We start from the raw sequence: 7,167 nt of genomic DNA on the forward strand, positions 1-7,167 counted from the left end.
CCAGTTAGCTTAGCAAAAAGACTGAAATCAGGGTGAAACAGCCAGCCTGGCTCTGTCCAAAACAAGAACAAGAAAGAGTTTGGCACCACCCGTGAAACCACAATATGACACTTATACACACCTAGGTTTGATATATGCCGTGTTAATTAGTGAGGTTGTGAGGTGCTGATAGGCTGCTTTTGTTACCGTTAGACTAAGCCAGGCAAGCTGTTTCCCCGTGTCAGTCTTTGTGCAAAGCTAAACTCAGCTAAGCTCAATGGCTGCTGGCGGTGTTCTCTAATTTAGTGTAAAGAGAGTGGTATCTTCTTAAATTCTGGAAAGAAAGCAAAAAAGCTGATTTCCTAAAATTGTAAACCATTTGTTTTAGGTCTTACCTTTATCTCTGAACATATTGCTTAGTTGGTGTTTGGCCTCTCTGAAATGCAGCATCAGTGGGCAATGTCAGTCATCATTACATATACAACTTCTATGTCTTCTTTCTCACATTCGTGGGACCCTTTCTTACACGCTTTTTTAAACATATGTTTTAATAGTGGGTCAGAGCTTAAATATGTTGCCAGTGAAAATATGGAGTCCACTCTGATGCCTGTACAGTAAATATGAAACTACAGATTGTTAGACTGCCACTCGCTCAATGCTTATCTTTCAGGAAGAAGAAAGAGAGGTCGATACCATTATCACGTCTGTAGTGGTAAATATGACTACCGCCAGTAGCCAGACTACTGCCAGTAGCCGGTTAGCTAACTTAGCATAAAGAGCAGAAAGAGCTAGCCTGGCTCTCTCCAAAATAAAAATAAAAATACTTACCACACCCCTAAAGCTCAGCAATTATCACATACAGTATATTATTTAATGTGTTAACACACAGAAATGTAAAAACTACCCTTAGCTAAGATAAGCTAATAGACTTTTTTCACAGCAGCTTTTTTGACATGAAATAGTAGGGTAAACACAGGTGTTACCAATGATTCTCATTAAGGTTCTGTTCCATTTAGTGTACCAGAGCCTTTCCAGTGAGCCAACATGCACAATAGCTGCACCCTGACTCTGTTTGACCTGAAGGGAACAGAGCCTTCATTAGTATCATTGGTAACACCTGTGTTTACCCTACTGTTTCATGTCAAAATGGCTGCCGAGAAAATTATATATATTGTGTATATTGTGGCTCTAGCTTAATACTTAAAGGCAGTATCTCAACAGGAGGGCGGTATCCGTCTTCTCAAGTAAGCATATTTCTTAAAATGTCTAAATATTATTTATTACTTACAGTATTACTGGATATTTCAGGTAGGACCATTTTCTGTTTTGTCCTCTTAGTGACAAACTTGAGTCGTCTGCCTAAATCTTTCTCCTGGTGAATCCATTCACAGTGGTTGTAGCCTGTTTGTTGGAATCTAGTTCTAGTAGTTTATTATTTCTATAGTTTATTCCAGTTCCTCTGCTTGTGTTCTTTAGTTATTTCTTTAGTGTAGTGTATGATGCTAGTAAACTGTGCGACAGATTTTTATTCAGGCTTTTTATTAGGTGTAGAGGCTGAAAGGATTATTATGTAAGAAGCATTTCTCTGTGTCCTTCATACACAGGCCACTAAGCAATGTGCTGCCTTCCGGTTTATAAAAATGTTCAGGAAAATTATTTGTGGGTGTCATGTTTTATCTTAACAAATGAAGTGCTCATGGATTTGATTGAGATATTAAGGAAATTGTTATAAATAATGAGCACAGCCTTTGTAGCACTGTCAACATAACATTTGGCCGACAGCCACCTGAAGCCGGATAACTCACAGGTAAGATAAACAGATTTCCAAATTCTTAAATAAACCCACCCACGCCTCTTCATGCCCGCAGAGACACTTGGCTATTGTTGTCTGTGGTGAGTGCACCAAACAAACAGGGCACTTATGTGCTAAAGTGCAACCTCAGTGCGTTTTCTCCCATGGAACCAAAAGGCCAAAGCAGGTGTTCAGTGACGTGAAGTGTTTGCTTTGAGGCTGGCTCTCATTTCCCTCTCCTCTCCGTCTCTATTAAAGTCATTCCTCAGCTGTTGGTGAGCAACAGGGGGAAGTAGACTTGGACAAAAACAAATTGAAATGCTGTTTTCCAAAGTTGGAACTGGAGCCTGTCTTTCCAGTTCCAAACACAACCTCCGAAGAGAACTTACCATGTGTAAAATAAGATACAAAGGGTGCACTCAAGCTTTTCCTTGGATTAATCAAAGATTCATACAATAAGTATGGATACTATAGTTGTACCAAACACAGAAGCCTTTTTATTATCAGTGTGATAACCTTCAACTCATATTGTGCCTCAGACATAAAGCTTTTCAAGCCTGAGGAGACATTTTTGTTCTCATGTTGTATAATTTGCCTTGTCCACTGACGTCCCTGTAGCTGGAACTCCAGCTAATCAGGACAAGGTGAAGGGTCTTAACAAAGAACAGGTTGAGCAAAGACAGCATCCCTCACACGGACACAGTGAGCTGCTTCGCTAACAAGAGGTGCAGTGTCGGAGTAGAGCGTGGGCGTTTATTTTTGTGTGGTCAGACCATTTGTTGGAGCCATGTGCATGTTGCTATTATTCACTCGGTGGTCAGAAACAGCCTATATCAGGGGATATAATAAGCCACTTACTAAACTATTCAGTGCCTGAAATGGTCGGCACGTATAGGAACAGCTTTGTTTCATATTTTTTTACATAAAAAATTCCACACAGATCTTTGACACAGTGTATGGTATAAAAATATAGGCAGTACTCTAAAGTAAGTTAATACTTTCCAGGGCTGTGTTTTGGCAAGAATTTGCCGATACGATATGTATCACGATACAGTGGTTATGATTCAATATACTGCGATAATGTAAGCAAAGTGATATATTGTCACAATTTTCAATCCAATTTTAGAAAACTGTCATAGTATAAACACACTACCATATGCATGAAAAAGTAGCACCACCACAACCACAACACAACACTGTGATCTGCATTTGTATTTAGTCCCTATAACATCCAACATCAAACGACATAGCCCTCAACACATAGCGATTTAGATTTTTAATAATCGATACAATATCACAAAACATCGCAATAGAATATTTTCTGATATTTTCTTACACCCCTTATACTTTGTGGAAAGTACTTTGTGTACTTCACTTGTAAGCACAGTGTCCCACAGCACACCATTGAGTTGAAAAAAACCATGGAAGGGTTGGGGGAGAGTGTGCGCTATAACAGTGGTTCCCAAACTGGGGGTTTGGACTCTTTCAAGGGGACACGAGATGGCACAAGAAAGAAGACAAAAAATATTTTCATCATTTTGGATATTGTCTCTATTCTTTGCTCTAAACTGGATAGTTATACCTACAATATACATAGAGAAAACAATCAGAAATGCTAAAACGATAAAATCACTGACATATGCAGTTTGTGTGGTGCGATGAGAGAGTTGCAAACAGAGTCATTCCTTCATAAGGCAAAAGGTTGGAAACCACAGTCTCTACAGGTCATGGTGACACTTGTTTTATCAGACTAACAGTCCAAAACCCAAAGACAGTCAATTTACTATCAAAGAAGAGTAAGAAAACCAGATAATATTCACATTTGAGAAGCTGGAACCAGTAAATGTTTTTCATTCCTGCTTAAAAATAATTATACTTTGATTAGTTTCAAAACTATTTTCTGTCAGTCAACAAATGAAATAAATCCCTAATCGTTACCTACCACACTAACAGCTGGGGCCCAAATTAGCAAGTCTGGGCTTGAGATTCACCCTCATAAAAACACAGATGAAGGTTTGTTTACTGTGCTTTGATAGAAACAATCCTGCGGTACCTTTAGGTTCCGCTCTATAATTTGGAAAACTTAGGTTTCACTGAGCAGATGAAAAGTGTCTCCACTCATTGAGCTGTGGCAGTAGGGGGCACTGTATGGCTTTGACAATGGGTTAAAAGCCTGAGAGGCTCTGCTCCTCCTCCTTGTGCACTGCATATAGTGAGCAATTAAACCTTTTGCTAAAAAAGGGAGCATAGTATGCTCTACAGCCTGACGGATACATTTATAAGAGAACACCGCAAATGTCTGTGTTACACTTGTGTGTTGGTGTGGTGTGGCAGGGCAGAAGCAGAGAAAGACAGAGTGTGAGAGTGTATGCGAGTGTGTGCCCGTGCTGTCTGTCAGTTAATTGTACTGCCACCCAAACACTCGCTGTTCAAGACAACTGGATTTCTAACTTCAAAGCCATGCATATCACTTTGAAGGGCTGCGAATGTACTCCAACTACCCTCCCCTATCCGCATTCTGACCTCCATCCAAAAAGCCCCAACCCCACACACACACATGCACACACTCTCCAAAAACAGGCCGTTTCCCGTTAGCTTATTAGGGTCTTAATTGACAACTCCTGCCCTTCAAAGCACAAAGTCACTGGTTGAATTGCTAATGAGCAACAAAATAAATACTTGCCAAAAAAAAAACCCAGTAGGAGAAGGCATATGTTTTTGATAAGTGGGGACTTGTGAGTGACAACTAAAATGTGACAACTTGAATTGGAGTGAGCGCTCCCGAGAATGCCAAGAAAGTTTTCTCCCAAGAGCACAGATTGTGGCTGTTTATTCAGATCTCCATTTGCTGGCAGCCAGGTGACAGCTATTATTCCCAGGGTTTCACATACAAATATAAAACAAGCTGTATGACAAAACTGTCGCACACACTCAAAACAACACACTTCTTCAGACTGATGTGGAGACATTTAGTTGGCTGGAGCCCACGGAGACTTGACATTATACAGTACTTACTTTATGTATGTTTTGTGATTGTGTCATTCCTCACAAAGGTTATGGTAAACAAGGGTGACAAATTGTTTTCAACTAACCCATTGTGCTGGAGTTGATGACTAACGATTTGTGGGAATGGATCCTACTTGGTCTTAACAAATCTCACCACGTACGAGGATGATGCAACACTGACATTTAAGTGAGCAGTAATTATACCAGATCATCTGCACACTTTGAGTCTATGAAACCTGAGTCGGATTATTCGTGGGATGGTCACACCTGTATCACCTGTCAATGACTAGATCAATAGTAAAAACAACCTGCTGCAGTGAACTGGATCTAATATCTTACAACAGCAGCTGATTTCTAAAAAACCTTGAGAATAATCAGTTCTTTGGCAGAAAATATTACGAAATGTAGTGGAAAGACTGACAGATGTCGCCATGTTTAACCTGCAGCCTGCTCACTATTGTTGCCTAATGGCCTGAAAGCTGTTGGACCAAACACTCTCAGACCAGGGATGTTCTTGAACAAGTATTGAAAAGGCAGAGGCATTATCTAAGTTTAGACCACTTCCCCTATTCTTGTGTAGACAGGACTGTGCAGTCCATTTCAAGCCGTGATGGAAAACACCCATCAGCCGTTATGCCATATTTTCCACAAGCCTACATGTCAAAAAAAAATCCCTGAAGGAAAATGGTGGTTGTGCTGGTTAATAATAATAAAGGGAAACATGTTTTAAGCAAAGACAATTGACCGTTTCCTAAGCTACACCCCCTAGGTTACTGTTGCTATGCCGGCTTGAGTTTTCCGTTCTTGTGCGAGACAGTTTACAGTGAAAATTCTTAATAATTCTTGAAGCAATGGGTCCTAGATTTCAGACAGAGGCACACAAAAGCATGATTCTCATTTCTAGCCACAACTGCCAATTTTGCCGTCTGAAATGCAGATTTGATCAGCTGTAGCTAACTAGCTAATTAAGCTAACGTTAGCTCCAGGAGTTGGTTGAAATCGCTGTCTCCGGCTGACTTTGTAATGTTTACTGCTCCTTACAAGAATCTTGTAAAAAGGGGTCTTAAATGGACTGCACTTAATGGTTACATGTATTGCGCTAAAAGACTGAAGCTAACTGACCCCAGAAAAAGGTCAGCGTCTTCACCAGCTGAGGATCCATGTAGAAAACATGGAGATAAAGACACATTGCATTACAGCGTAGAGCCAGTTAGTCCTAGTTGTATTGATATGATAAGGAAAAGCGTGTGATCCCAGTCATTTCATTCTAATATAATCCTATTTAGCCACTTAGCTTACTTGGTGGTACTTTCAAATGTTGTCATTTTTAATCTTACAAAAGAAAAGGCTTTTAGGATGAGCACTAACCGATGTGTTTGGTAAAAGTAACTCTAAGCTGCTGATTTTACCCTAAACTCCACACAGCAGGGAAATACTACACAGTGTTAGGCCTGTCACAAACAGCAGGGTGTTCTCTTCCATTACTACATTGCCTGTTATGGAAAGAATGACTCTATAGCCTGAGACAAATGTTTGATATTTATGTAAGTGCAATTTTTGGTAACAGAGCCCGAGAGTGAATATTATTTATTATTTTGGTTGTGTGGTTTCATTTATGTTTTATTTATCAAGAATATTTACATTTTTTTCTCATTCCAATTCGAATGTCTGAATACTCTTAAGAATTTAAAGTTCATTGCTATTTGGAAGGGCGTACCTGCATTATTATTCCAATTATGTCGACAATACATCGTAACTACTACAAAAGTAGTTATTGAGACAGGCCTACACAGTGTATGCTAGGCATGTCTGGCTTTCCTAAAATAACCTGTAACAAAACCCACAAACTAATGAAGTTAGTTAATGATGCCTGTAGGTCAGTAAATGACACTTGGTTAGACTGTATGTAGAACGTTAGTTGGGCGTGCTAATGATTGGGGCTTAGAGCAGAAGAACACATCGTTCCGTTCCTTCCACTTTTGCTGTTGTGTTTCTGATTTGAGAAAGGATCAAAAAAGACACCGCCCTCCAAACTCTTTAAAAGCAGATTATTGCTCTTACTACAGCTACACACACAGCCAGCGAAATATCCAAAGCCTGACAGGCCTGATGTTCCCAGGAACAGTTGATAAGATATGATCAGACTATGGCTGATGTGTTACCACAACATTTTGGCTTGTGACCCATTCTAATTAAACAATGGCTATCTGCCTCTCCTTGGGTTATAGTCTTAGTGTGGATTAGTGATCATTTTACCTACAGTAAAGAGTGATTTTTCTTCTTAACGTTGAAGGGTTTTTAGAACCGAAGAGAAAAAAAGGGTCCAGCATTTCAAAAGAAAAGGCATCAATTTGAGTCAGAAAGTCATAATAAGTATATATATATATATA

General features: G+C 39.6%; 1 protein-coding gene across 3 annotated transcripts in view; it reads right to left on the reverse strand.

The window, feature by feature from the left end:
- rbks (ribokinase) overlaps positions 1-7,167 on the reverse strand; it is a 39,895-nt gene that overhangs the window by 28,612 nt on the left and 4,116 nt on the right. The window lies entirely within an intron of this gene.

This window comes from Morone saxatilis, unplaced genomic scaffold, assembly GCF_004916995.1.
Source record: "Morone saxatilis isolate NCDOM2014 unplaced genomic scaffold, NCSU_SB_2.0 Contig3, whole genome shotgun sequence".
Taxonomy (NCBI): Eukaryota; Metazoa; Chordata; class Actinopteri; family Moronidae; genus Morone; species Morone saxatilis.